Here is a 15,416-nt window from a genome sequence, read left to right on the forward strand (position 1 = left end):
ATTAATATTAAGCGTATGTTCTACACTGTTTCTAAGACAGAAGACTTCCTATTTTTCGTTTTTTTATAATGTTATCCAGGCTAACGCGGTTAACATGATAGCTTCGCCCCATCGATTGGAGTCCAAGTTCAGAAAGAGGCCAAGCAGCGGCTGGACTGGGGGCATTATCGACCCCACACACCAAATAACAAATGACGTCAACCGAGTAACATGTGAGTGACACGCGTCAGCTATACAAATATCACCAGGATTAAACGAAAGGCAAGAGGTGAAAAAGGCAATATCGTAAAGCCTTCTATTTAGCTTGAAATTTGGCACATTAAACAACAACAAAAAAGTATATCAAGGTCCCAAAATTGTCTCTTTTAATTAAATTTTTTAACAGTAATTAAATATTTAAATTTATCACTCCACTAAGAGCAAGAAGTTGCCAGACTAAATTGATACTTTCCTCTTCTAATATGATACTTGTTTGTGGTATATTTAACGACACTATCAACAGCTCGGACTACATAACGACGAATAATGAATGATTAATGAACAGTGAATTGGAAAAGCTATGGAAGGAAGAGGTCGTGACCTCATTAGAAGATACTGTTCGAAAACTTTGAGGGACTGAATAATACCACGAAAATCCTATCTTAACTGCAGTCATCGGGCACTTGTTTCAATTCAGGACTTCTGAAACATAAAGGAGTGTCAACACTTGAACTTGGCTGGAGGGACTGAGGAAAAATACAAAGGCTCATACGAGAGTGCGATTGCTGAACCCCTTGACTAGGACCTAAGGTCCTTTGTATGTTTTGTATCACCGGTCGCAGATGACAGTTCATAAATGTAATCCAGGAAGCTGGTGAGATAGAGTAACGTCGAAAATAAAAAGTGGACAAGGTCTGTTGCGAGTTTCATCACATCCGTACCGAGAAGCTCACTCACTGAAGAATTAATGCTCACAAATAAATAAATAACGACCGAAGGCATCCACTAAACATTAAGCATTTATTTACGACTACTTCCTGCCCACTGCCTAGACTTCAACACCGTCATGCACGGGTTATTTGATCACCTCTGCAGACACAAACACCTTAAAAACACCAAAAATATTTATCTTCACCGAAACACGATTATCACGAGCTAACGTTGGAATAAACAGTAATGAAATTTACAAGTTCCATGGGTCGAAATCCGAAAATAATATTCCATTTATTACTATAAGCTATAATTATGATTTGGTGGTTCACTATTATCTTACCCCAAGACGCCCGAACGCGAAAATAAATGGGACAAAGACTTGATAAGGAAATGTTGCAAAAGGAACAACAGGAGACGCGGAGAAAGTGAAAGGATACAGATGTGGAACTCGAAAGGAAATATTAAACATTAACTTAGGTTTTAGAGGAACACACGGTTGGAGGAATAATTTAAAAGGTAAGAAATGGCTAAATTCGGTTGTGCATGTAGCTAGGGTAACTCGGACAGACTTTTTGGAAAAGCGAGATTTATATTTTGAAGACAGACATCGAGTTGGAAGAATAACACAATAATATATTTTGGACATAAAACGAGAGCATGGGAAGTGGATGTACCCTGTGGCTAAATTTATTGTGTTCACAACGATCCGCTACCGGTTCCCATCCTCAGCCACACGAATCCAGTCCATGTCGTCGTACCAAATTTCTCTAACATCAGTTTTAATATTATTCTCCCATTTATTCCTAGATTTCCCCAGTGGTCTCTCCATATCCGGTTTTCCGACTAAAATTCTGTACGCAATCAGCACTCTTTAATACATTCTTATGAAATGAAACGATGTTATTTAATTTCAGGATTATATAGCATCAAATGTGATGTAAGCATGATAACGAATTGAGTGGATAACGATTTGCTGAAGGGGGTCGTGATCTTTGAAGTTGAAGACACTGAGGAAAACCTCAGGTCGCACGTGAATAACATCGAGATTTGAACCGAGTGCCTCGCGAATAAAGACTGGAGAGTTACCAAATCACGACCCTTCTTGGTGGGTATGCAGGTCTACAAGGGAATGCACTAGAAATACTTGCAGTCAGATATCAAACCAAGAATTCAGGTGCACTCACCTGAGGGACTTTGTGGAGAGAATATGGGGTTGCTTCATCTAACCCTAGATGAAAGCTGTGGCTGTAGTAAGTCCTCGTCACAACGACGCAGCGACCCTGAACGACGTCGGACAAGAACACCAGTGTTCGGACCACTTGCTTGTCTCTGTAGCTTAATAACTGTCTCGTGGAAGTTTATGGAGACACTAATAGATTTCGGAGACCTGATTAATGGAGGAATGGTGGTAAGGAAAGACAGTTGGTCGTGGTTCATTTTATTTAATTTCTTTTTCAGAAGAAGCTCGGAGAAATTTAAATTCCTACTTAGGATACCGTTAAGGTAGGGGTTCAGGGATTACAGCACCCCCCCTTCGTAATCTGCATTAATATCCTTTCTACATGTTCGACCAGTCTTCCTTGATCCAATGGATCCATTTAAGTAATATTTAAGAATTCAGCCCATGTCGCAAATAAAACTCAACCTCGTCTCCATTACAAAGATCAATCGGTTAACACTGTTTAAAGGAAATATTCGTTGTTTATCCTGGCAGTCTTACGAAGTCCATAAACACAAATAGTAAAGTAACTGATTGTTAAAACACGTGTTACACAGTTAAAAACGGGCTTTAAAGATTTAAATTAATAATCCCGTTACTATTAACAATATTTCTCGTTATATTATTTCCTGAAATCCCAATTTAATATTTTACGGATCTAAATTTCCTTTTTAGTAGCTACATCCAAAATGAGATAAAGTACTGACGTAATGGAACAAGAAACAACGAACGCCATGAAAAAGCACTAACGTCGGAAAGGAACAACAAAGACGCAACTCCTTGACAGATTGATGGTGATGATGATATTATGAACGGGAAGGAAAACAAGATTTTCTGTCATTATAACTGCTGCCTAAAATTGTAATGATGAAAAACATGCATATTCCTTAAACTATTGTAATCTATGGGTGTAAAACCTGCTTTCTCATTTTGAAGAAACACTGACGGCACTTGACAACAGAAAGCTATGGAGAATATTATAATCTAAGACTTATGAAGACATAGGATTCTGGAGAAAACTGCATGATGAAGATGTTCATAATGTTTACTCATCATCAAATATCATCAGGATGATGAAATAAAGGAGCATGATATGGGCGAGGGATGCAGCACGCATGGGGAGATGAGCAATGCGTACAAACATCTTACCGCAAAACTGAAAGGTGCCACGCCACCCGAAAGACCTAGGCGTAGATAACAGGATATTAAAATAAATCTTGAAGAAACTATGTGGGAAGGTGCGGGCTGGATTTATCTGGCTCAGGACAGGCACCGACAAAGGTTCCTGTCAACACGATAACAAAGCTTCCGGTATCATAAAAAGCATGACATTTCTTTTTTTAGCTCAGAGACTGTGAGCGTTTCAAGAAGAGCTCTGCATCATGGTGTTGGTGAGGGAACGGAAGATGAGATGGTGCACAAGACTAACTTTGCAGCCTGAAAGAACTTCTATGAAGTTTGAAAATGAAATTAAGAACTATGATAGGCCTGCTCACTCCTTGAGCATACTACTATCTATACAAGAACAAGAAAAAAAGAGAGAGAGAGAGAGAGAAAGGTGTTCGAGGATGGCAGCACCGGAGGTTGGAGTAGGTAACGTAGGTAGGTATCCATCCAATCGAACCTGGAGCCTAGCTACTAGTATTCCCGAGGGAGTCATAAAACGTCCCCTCTCCGGCAAGCTCCAGACCCTTAACTCCACCCTCTCCCCCTCCCCCTCCCCCTCCCCAACCCACCTTTCCTTGGTTCATGGATCCACCCCGTCCCACCGACCTCAGCCGTTGCTGCTCCTGCAGCAGCCGTTTACATGAGAATTTATGTCTTGGCCCCACCAGACAGCATGGCTCCACCGCCAGGTAGCCCCACTCCTTAGACACTTCATATATTGCGTGTTCCGTAAATACAAAGCAAAATATCGCAATTCCTGAAATCTGCCATCCAAATTTCAACAATATCATTCTTAGAAAATAAGAATATGTAATTTACCCCCCAAATGTACACAGGATTCGAATTTAGGTAACTCAAAAACAGGCTACAGTGTAAAGCCTCCAAAAACTTCCTCTTGTCATCCACTGCTAGAAATGGATCCACCGATTATAGCCGCTGACCTTGTAGGGAGTGCCCAGTACGCGGACCACTCAATGAAGGAAGGAGTTTCAGTCGGTCACTACAGTCTGTATCAGTGCAGTAGTATAGAAGCCTGGTAACTGTTGTCTTGTGACTGTGATGTGTTAACAACATGACACCTGTTCCTTGCAATCACCTGTTCGTTGTCACTGATAACGCCTCGTATCACAACACTCAGACAAACCACCGACGTAGTAATTGAACGATTCGTCACGCCGTCACAGTACGTCACTCCTAGTCACGCTGTCATGCTATGTAAATATTCGTCACGTTTCGACATTTCTGGCCACAACTCGTCACGCAGTTACAGTACGTCACGCCTAGTAATGCCTTGTCACGCTTATACAATCTTTCGAAATCTTCAACGTATTTTAACAATTAGGGTGACCTCTGGTCACACCTTTATAGTAGGTCATGCCTAGTCATGCTTTGTCACGCTTTGTAAATCTCCGTCACGTTTCGACACATTTGGTGATCCTTTGTCACAACGTGAACGCAGGTCATCCTTAGTCACGCTAAATCAAGCTTAGTCATGCTTGGGCACGAGTGGTGACTAAGTCACGTTTCGGAATGCTTGAGTCATGTTACCTACGGCTCTCTTAATTTTTGGTACTGTGCAATACGTTAGATGAAGTTACGACAGGTTCGGTTAGGATAGGTTGGGTTAGTTACGTTATGTTAGGTTGAGTTAGGTTAGTTTAAGTTTGTTTAGTGCATTTTGTTAGGTTAGGTAACGTTTTGAAAATTGTTGTTACTTTATGACATTTATGGCCACGATCCGTCACTCCGTTACAGTCCATCACGCATAGTCACGCTTTGTCACGCGTGAGCAAGCTCGGTCACGCTCAGGCACACTACAAATTTTCCTCGTATTTTAACACTTATGGTGACCTCTCATCACGCCATTATAGTAGGTCACGCCTAGTCACGTTTGGTCACGCTATGTAAATCTGCGTCACATTTCGACAAATTCGCTGATCTCTTGTCACGTCGTGATCGCAGATCACGCCTAATCACGCTTAGTCTCGCTCGGGCACGCGTGGCCACCCAAGTCACGTTTCGACATGCTTACGTTATGTTACGTAAGGCTCAGTTACTTTCTGCTACTTTGCAATACGTTAGATGAAGTTGCGACAGGTTAGGTTAGGATAGGTTGGGTTAGGGTAGGTTAGGTTAGGTTAGGTTAGGTTGGGTTGGGTTAGATTGTATAGTGGATTTTGTTAGGTTAGGTAACGTTTTGAAAATTGTTCTGATCTTTTTACACTTATGGCCAAAATTTGTCACTCCGTTGCGGTACGTCACGCACAGTCACGCTTGAGCAAGCTTCGTCACGCTTAGACACACTTTTAAAATCTTCGTCGTATTTTACCACCTATGGTGACCCCTCGTCAAGCCATTAAAGCAGATCACGCCCAGTCACGCCTTGTCACGCTTGGTCACGCTATGTAATTCTTCGACACATTTCGACAAATTTGTTGATCCCTTGTCACGTCGTGATCGCAGATCACGCCTAATCACGCTTAGTCACGCCGGGGCAAGCGTGGCCACTAAGTCACGTTTCGGCATGTTTACGTTATGTTACCTAAGGCTCAGTTACTTTCTGGTACTTTGCAATACGTTAGAAGAAGTTATGACAGGTTAGGTTAGGATAGGTTGGGTTAGGTTAGGTTAGGTTAGGTTAGGTTGGGTTAGGTTAGATTGTATAGTGGATTTTGTTAGGTTAGGTAACGTTTTGAAAATTGTTCTGATCTTTTTACACTTATGGCCAAAATTTGTCACTCCGCTGCAGTGCATCACGCACAATCACGCTTGAGCACGCTTGGTCACGCTTAGACACACTTTTCAAATCTTCGTCGTATTTTACCACTTATGGTGACCTCTCGTCACGCCATTATAGCAGATCACGCCTAATCACGCCTTGTCACGTTTGGTCACGCTTAGACACACTTTTCAAATCGTCGTATTTTACCACTTATGGTGACCTCTCGTCACGCCATTATTACAGATCACGCCTAGTCACGCCTTGTCACGTTTGGTCACGCTTTGTAAATCTTCGTCACGTTTCGACACATTTGGTTATCCCTTATCACGACGTGAACGCAGGTCACGCTTAATCACTATTAGTCATGCTTGGGCACTCTTGGCAACTAAGTCACGATTCGGCATGCTTACGTTATGTTACGCACGGCTCGGTTAATTTTTGGTACCTTGCAATACGTTAGATGACGTTACGACAGGTTAGGTTAAGTTAGGATAAGTTGGGTTAGGTTAGTTTGTTTAGTGGATTTTATTAGGGTAGGTAACGTTTTGAAAATTGTTGTGTCACACTTATTCCACAATCGTCACTCCGTTATAGTCCATCGGGCATAGTCACGCCTTGTCACGTTCGAGCACGCTCGGTCACGCTTAGACGCACTTTTTCAAATCTTCGTCATATTTTATCACTTTTGGTGACGTCTCGTCACGCCGTTATAGCAGATTACGCATAGTCACGTTTGGTCACGCTTTGTAAATCTTCGTCACGTTTCGACACATTTGGTGATCCCTTGTCACAACTTGAACGCAGGTCACGCTTAATCACACTTAGTCACGCTATGTCACGCTAGATTACACATTATATTTGATGAGCTGTTTCGAGGTGATATCTTAAAATTGTATTCATGTTCGTATTCTCAGGAAGCTGAGGCATGCACTGAATAGAATTTGCGAACTTTAGAATTTCTTGAACTGGCTGAGCGTCTATAAACTTCTCAAGAAAGACAATGCTCCATGCAGAAAAATGTCTCAAGAATGATCTGTATATGAACTTCCTCTTTATTCCTTTGCAGATAAAAGTGTGGCAAAACCCACAAAACAACAAATCTAAGGTAAGCCATGCACACAGGGAAGTGGAGCGAAACCATTTTTTAAACCTCTGTGAGAGGAACGAACGGAGCATCACATGCGACCCGAAACGACGTGATCTATTCCCAAAGACACAATAGCTCGCTCCTACATATCTATTTTTCTCACTTCGCTTCTTCACATCGATCAGAAGAAAAGTGTGCACCATTCATTGCTTTGTTTGTTGCAAGGAGAGATCCACCCACGCCTACGCCACAAGCACAACGTCCCACAGCATCACCTATCCGTTCATCCTTTCTACTCTACCAGAACCTAGGTGGACAAGTTCTGTGCTTCGTAAGGTTCCATCTACGATTATATATAATATCCTACATGTAAGATTTGAGGTTTTCACAGCGGTGAGTATGAAGATTTCTCTCTTCTACCATACCACACGGCGCAACAACCCAGAAATCTTCAATATCCTACAATGCTTACAATGAAATCCCAACGGACCTGAATATTTACTCCGTTTCAGATCCGTTTTCATTTAACAAAGGTACTTACTTGTAGAAAAAATATTGCACTGTACAAACCTCGCGTATTTCAGATGAAAATCACAAGTCAGATATTAGTGCAAAATGTGCGGACTACACTGTTACGATGTAGTATACAGTCTCAATTCGTCTGCTCCCATCCTTCTCTCTCTCTCTCTTTCTATCTTGTATACTTTTTCCAGTTCATTAAAATATTCTGCACATATTTCGTGGATGGTTGTGTTTAATTTTCATCTGTGGCAGGAACATTTCATTTGAAATAAATTCCAGGCAACACAGTTGAGAACAAATTTAGACGATGGTACAACGTTATATATTCCAGCAATCTATTTTTCGTTACAAGCTTGTTCTTATTTTAATTCATCTCTCCCTCCCCGTTTTTTAAGGCGCCAAGACAAATGACACAAACAGCACGTACCCGTGACTGCAGACTAAGAATTGGTATGAGATCTGAGGTTTTCATAACAGAAGTTTGAATTACGATCTTCTGGGCTGCAACGCCGCAGATTCAAGTAGATGGTTGCCAGGGTAGGGGATGGAGGCGGCAGGTTCCTTAATTCGCTGTTTAACTTTCTTTTCAGTCCCTGGTCGTTCTGATTCTGATCGTAGGGGTATTTGACAGGACTCACTGGGCAGGGCATCGGTCCGTCGCAAGATATCTGCACCGGACACCACAACACAAAGCAGACATGTCTATCCATGCGAATCCAATTTTCGAAGTGTCCAACACCGCACGCCAGCCACTGTGATCAGCAAAATTAACCTGAGCATCCTTAATTCTAAGATTCTGCCAATGACTGATGGAATCACACTGTGGAGGGCCACGGTTTGAGTCCGGAGAAGGTAGCAGGGAGTTCTTTCCGTTCTGATGTCGCTCTTGTTCCAAACATGCTTCCGAAGGAGCCCCTCGGTAACCCTGTAACGCCGGTAAGCATCTCTTTCCCCCACCCCTCAAATTTCTGCCAAGGACAGAGAGAAGTTCGCATCTTGTCCTGCAACGCCCCTCATCATGACCCCGTAAGCGTCGTTTCCTGAATACATAACACAAACCTTACAAGTCCTACCGACCACCAACTTCTCTCTGTCCCTAGAAGAGAAGTTTCCAATGCTGTTCCCCTGTCCAATGAAGCTAAAGTAAACGACGCCATGTTGGACAACAATACACGTGATGGCAACGCGGTAACTTCCTTAATGACGCTGACAAAACTTTGTAATGTCGATGCTTCAATCATACAGAAAAGTTACACGTCACACCAAATACCTGCTAAACAATGTGCCTTGGATACCAGTGACGTGTGACAGAGGGGAAATATGCATTCTTATAGCATCTATGCAGGCATTCTTTACATGCTCACTGAAAGGAAAGATTGCAATCACCAACGCATCATCTTTACTGTTTTGTTCCTACAGGCTCTGGTTAAATTTTCACTGGTACTCCAAATTATTATTTTAAAGGAAAGAACGGGCCTACTTATGGCCATTCTACGCAGACGGAGCATATAATTTCCTTTATATTTTAAAATTTGTTTAAACCGAACGAAGAACGTGCATACAGAACAGACAACTTTAGACGCTTCTTTCGTCAATGTATATTATTTCATTTAACTTCATATTTTTTCTGATTATATTATTTAATAACACACGAAGAAAGAAGTTTATTTTTTGAGAAAATTCAGTAATCATATACTTAAAAAAGCCACTCAATCCGGAGAAGTCTACAAAAACTAAATTGCGTGAGTCTACCTTACATTTATACCAGATATGGTGAGAATCTTGTTTTTTAAGAACCTTCTGAAAATTTCGAAATGGGGATCTATTCGCCACCCTCCCTCCTTCCAAACCGTGAAACAAGAGCCGAATGCCAATTTAAGTCCAAAAACTCCTACAATAAAAGAGGGGAACAGACACTGATTCTCCACCGTCGTCTCCCGTGTTAGCTTAAATAATTTAGTCTCTTCCAAGCTGCAGGTTATAATACGGGGACATCCAATAAGTTAAAAAGAAATTCGTGACGCATTAGAATACAAACACGAACCTAAGATTGTCTTTCCACTCAGGAAACGTGAAGTTGTTCCAGTATCCAGCATGAATATCACCACTAGCACTGATGTACTACAACAGTTTGTTGAACTGATTCTAGTCTTTCGTATCAAGATAAAGTTATGATTAGGCCTACATTATGTTCAGTACCGCCCTATTTGGAAGGACTTCAGACGTTGTACGAGATTTCTTCAGGACAGACTAATAAAATGTGCTTCGTATCACATCCGCAACTTTGTTCATTTCGGAATTATAATTTATTTAAGTGCCACGGTGGTCTAGCGGTTAGAACGCTGGTCTTGTAATCCTGGGGTCTCGGGTTCGATTCCCGGCGGTGCCCGAATTTATAACTTGTGTTGGGCATCCCAACAATTACTCCATTCACACACAGAAGAAGGCAATGGCAAACCACTTCTGGATCATCTGCCAAGAACGTATATGAATAGATCCCAGTCCGAGAAAAGGATGGAAGGATCCTGTTCATATGGACCTGTCTCAGACAGAACACTAAAAATAAATAAAAATAATTTATTTAAATCGGAGCCTAATTGGGACTCGTCCCGTGCAACATGTATCGTAGTCTTTCGTCACACACAACACGATCACTCATTTATTAACATAACTGGATGTTTTCGAACCTGACTGTACATGTTCTTTACAACACACGACATTTGGGTCTCTCGAAAAGAGAAGCTTGCTACGTAATGTAGGTTGATGCCGCAAGTATTTCTTCCCGTGCGTGTGCTAAAAAAATTAAAATATAAATATAGCACATGCTAAAACATATAGACTGAAAATCTGACGTTGAATTCAACATTACAGAAATTAGAAATATAATAGTATTCGAAAAGTCATACAAGAGCCCACGCAGGTCACGTTTTGTTGCAATCTGCTCGCGCCAGTCCGTCAGGCGTCTTCAAACAGCCGAAGTGTAATAATATTTTTAAGTGCAACTATTATCTCGTTCTCACTCAACTTGCAAGAATGTGTTTAGGGATACATTTCCCGTACCTCTTATTCTCCTGTACCAAACAAAAATCGACAATACCTAGTCCGGTGAACCGTTTCCGGGACACAGAAATTCTTAACTGGGTTACATAAGACGCGGTAAACATTTCGGGCTCATACTGTAACATCTGTTTTCTGATCTCAATATAATTTCTTTTTACAAATAGAGCATGTACCAGGAATGGGTTGCGTAACGTTTTGGCCACTCTGCATACCACAATTTTTAAATAGTGTACTTTTAAGGCATTAATATGGGATGTATCGTATAATGCCTTACAATGTTGATACGGACAACAAATGAGTGTCAAAGCCTTAAAATGCTACGTTCTAACTGTGGGTGGTTTTAATATTGTTATCAAAATTTTGTTAAAACACCTCCAATGTTTTTTCCGTGAATTCGCATTGGAGAATGGAGATGGTACTGCCAGTACATTTGATTTCAGCGTCACGGGAGACTGTAATTGTGCATTATAACATAAAATCACCGCTCACTAAACCCTGGGTTTATAAGAGAGCGTACGTGCGGTTATCCACTCTCTCAACTGTTTGATGATTATGTAAATGAGAGATAATACAGGAACCCAAAATTCGATCAGTGTGGTTGAGTTGAAAACCATTGTTTCCCAAGGCACAACATGAAAGCCCTGTACTCCATGGGCAACTTCAAACTAGCCAACATTAATCATTGTGAATACAAGTGTGCGTTGTGTGTGGCTGCTACTGGACACATACGGCAACGAAAGAGATGATTTATGACCACCAATAGAACAAACATGCAAACAACCACTTGGGATTTCACTGGTTGACTTCTTTTTTTATTCCCACCAGCCCTCAGTCCAACTCAAAACTGGGTACACAACCGCGAAAACTAATTAAATCCAGAAAAATTCCTCTTCTTGTACATAATACCAAACGCAAACGTCACAGAACGACTTTACTCTCCATATCGATCTCGCCTTCCACGTTTATGTTTGTGTTTATTTCTGATCTGCCACGATGCAAACGGCGCTACACAGATCCAACCAAAATATAGTTCGCATTTATCATCGCCCCCACGCGAGCTATATTTTGCGCCCACCTAATCCTTGATTTAATTATCCTAATAATATAAGTCAAAGAGCATTCCGCGATTTTATCCAGCCTCCTGTCAAAATATTTTCATTCTGCCATACCTTTAAAACGACCTATTGTCTTCACATTATGACTGGCGTTTATTTATTACAACCAGAAATCAATTTGTAGTTCTTTCTTCTACGTAAAAGAAGCCGGGGTTGCTCAATCCATACAGCAACCTGGCTACAGGCTGGTCGACCGAGGTTCCATTTCCGGCAAGGCAGGGTTTATATATTCATCACAAAGTTCAGACCGTCTTTCGGCGCGCCCAACCTAACCTAGCCAGTGGCCACTGAAGTTCTTTCCAGGGCGTGAAACTAACCACACGCCTCCATCTAGTTCCGAACTTAAGAATTAGTTAAGATATACCTCCACCTCCCCCATACGTCTCCATGGCATGGTACTTTGTTGAGTAATCACGAAGGACAGCTTTGTCTTTACCTTCCACTTACAGAGTTCGTGTAGAAATTTGGTTGCAGAAGTGGCTAAAAGTTCGCAATGTAGACTAACCAATCAACATTAGATGGGCAAACGCCTATTACATTGCCCTTTTATTTCATTGGATTTCGTTTCCAAGACATTTGATACAGGTATGTAAAGTTCGAGAGAAAGACGATTTTCTAACTTGGAAATACCATAAATATATTACAATTATGTGAGATTTTCTGTTCTCGTGGTGACAAATACGAAGATGATTGTCTGACTGGATGTTGTGCCGTACTATCTGGTAGAAATTGACCGACGTTTCAGAGGTGCTTGCTGCCTCCATCATCATCGACCTGAGATAATATGGACAGTGTGCACCTCTGAAACGTCGGTCAATTTCTACAAGACTACAATAAGCATCATCTCAGAAGATAGTCATCTTCACATAAATATAAATTTTAGTGATATCAACCACTGTTGTATGCCACTATAAACGCAATCAGCTCTATCAAAGACCGCACAAGGTTCCAATTTCACAAACTCGTTTGACAGAACGATCAATTCTTAACCTGTTTAACGTCGCTGCACAAGAATTCTTAAGAATCTGGCAGTGGACTTTTCACGCCAGTATCGAGGCAGTCCTTGAACGGAGCGATAAAACCCACAGAAGACCCGAATAGGTTGCAACGGTAACCCCGTCGGATTCGAAAACAAAGGTCTTGACGTTACCGTTAAATTAACCTGTTTAAGTTCCAGTATTCCTACATCTTCGTGGGATTTTTAATAACTAATACAGCTGATAGGGCCGCGGACTTAGCCTGTAACCAGACTCCACGAAATCAAAAGACTGCTAAAGCAAGCCAGATAACCTCTCCAACACTGTTGTCTCCCACCAAAGAGACGTGACAAGACAGGCAGGTCGATACATGCCAGGTGAAATGTAAAAAGGCGCTTCGCCATTACATCGACGCTGTTTGTATGGCCCTTCTGTTCCTTAGTCAGCTAGTGTCTCAAGCTAACAAATCTATAGAAACAATAGGGTGACTATGTAGGACACCAGCAAAAATTAAATCTATTAAATACATTTTATTATTACTGATAACGTAAACAATTGTAATTGCTGCATATAAATTTACAAGAATTTTAAATTGCAGAGGGTGAAATTGCATAAATCAAAAAGAAATCCATTCTCCCTCGCATTCCTCCTCTACAATACTCTATTTCCCCTCTTCCCCACTTCATTCAATTAGTCAGCAAGCAATTTGCATTAAACATAAGAATATTAATTGAAATTGGCCTGTATTAGTTGAGAACATTAAAATGATATTGTACTCTTCAAACGAGTACGTAACGAGAAATACCTGTAGGATAATAAACCCTTGAAGATGGTCAAAACTTGTTGGTTTATCAGTAATAATAAACTCTGTTGCATTCAATTTTCTTTTTCACATTACATAAACATTAATGCAGAATTATGAAATTCAATATAAAGATTTCAAACAATCCTTGCATGCAAATTTAAAATGTCCACACGTTTATTACAAAATGTAACAGATAAAAAATAACTCACTGGTTTTAGAACCTAAGAGTCAACACCACTAATACTAAGCATGCCAGTTCTATTCACCTTCCTCCCTCACATTTCCCCAATCTGTCAGGTTTTCCAACCAAAAATCTGCATGCATTTATTGTTTTCTGCACCTGAGCTATATGTATAGACTGTACTACCCTGGATGGCAAGTGCAACACGTGAAGCTTAAGTAAATTCCAAAATTTCCCTCTTACTTATTTTTTTGTTATTAAGCATAAATTGTTTAAAAATAATACCCCCAGAAATATGCTTGGATGTAAGAATACTGAAGATTGTGGCCAATTTATAAATATTAAACATTTATGATACTATGCAGGTAGTATGGCATCCCATTGATGTTTGTTTCTCAGTAACATGCCGTGCTTATGATAAGGACTTCAGGTTTTCACAGCAGTGAGTCTGAAGATGGTTGTCTTCTGGGTTATAGCACTGTGTAGTATGAAGGAAGTTTGTCAACGTTCCCCTCTATATTAATGACCTGTCGCTTTGTTTCACTTCTAATATTCTGAAAGTAAAAATACCAACAGTGGTGACTAAAGCTTTCCACTGTGCAGGACAGCTGTAATCAGCCATTTCCTGCCATACAAGTGACAGTATTTGATGGGGTACTTTTCTAGATAATTTCCAAATCACAATCCATAGTGCATAAGCAGCATCTCTTTTGTGTAGAAATCAGAATAATATTACATTTTAAAATTATGATAAAATCTTCAGTAAACCTGATAACTCAGTAACTTATATCATACTAAAAACATATATTAAAGCCATATTCTATAAAAAAAACAGGAGAGTGAAAACTGCATCCATAAAGCCCCGCCCCTTTGGCATGATCGTGTTAATCCATAACAGCTCTGGTTATGTACTTTCTATTTATTTAGTCTTTAAGAGGGCAAATAAAGATCCTAATGAGTTATTGCGAATGTATAATGTATAAAATCCCTTTTCTCCGCAGATGGACAGGAACATTTCACAATATAACCAAACATTTTAGAATCCTGGGCCACGACTCACGGGTATGATGTGCACAAGCAGGCACTGGCACTATACACAAGCAGAAACGCCTAAACAGTAATTAGTACAGCAATTCAGACTTTGAAACAATATTTACTTACATTTTTACTGTCGAAAACACAGCAATCAAATTCAAACGACCTTATCACTTCTGGTAACAACTTCGACACTAACCAATACATTGGCAACCATTGGCAACAAATTTCCCGTAGTGACAATAAAATATCCCGCTCAGGAAGCAATTTCCCTTTGTTATAATTAATCTCCGTTTATTAACTGATAATGTATACTGTTAGCGATGCAAATATAACAAGATTAACCTACACTTTACAGAATGTTCTAGTAATGAAATGAATTTATAATTATAGTTGTTGATAAATATCTAGCAGTATAAATTGAACTCGATAGATGGCACTATAAACTGTGTACCGTCATGACATCTTCAGGTGTTTGGTTAACAAAGGATCCCCAAACACATGACCGCGGGAAGGCGTATGCTCGTCACGGATTACATGGTGACATATTTAGATAACATTATCGTGATATAATTTAACAGGGAAAGGGCATTAAAATCGGGAATGAAACAGGA

The 15,416-nt window shown here is 40.4% G+C and overlaps 1 protein-coding gene across 2 annotated transcripts in view; it reads right to left on the reverse strand.

Moving 5' to 3' along the window:
• Window positions 1-15,154, reverse strand: part of LOC110829534 (protein Fe65 homolog) — a 106,590-nt gene extending 91,436 nt beyond the window's left edge. The window contains exon 1 of one of the 2 annotated variants that reach the window (XM_087353994.1): window positions 14,929-15,154. The gene's annotated coding sequence lies outside the window, so the exon portion shown is untranslated. The remainder of the gene's footprint in view (window positions 1-14,928) is intronic. The other variant, XM_087353990.1, reaches the window with a different exon arrangement.
• Window positions 15,155-15,416: the final 262 nt, after the last annotated feature.

Source organism: Zootermopsis nevadensis, unplaced genomic scaffold (genome assembly GCF_977971745.1).
Source record: "Zootermopsis nevadensis isolate Lab colony 2312 unplaced genomic scaffold, Znev_1.0 Znev_ptg000022l, whole genome shotgun sequence".
Lineage (NCBI taxonomy): Eukaryota > Metazoa > Arthropoda > Insecta > Blattodea > Termopsidae > Zootermopsis > Zootermopsis nevadensis.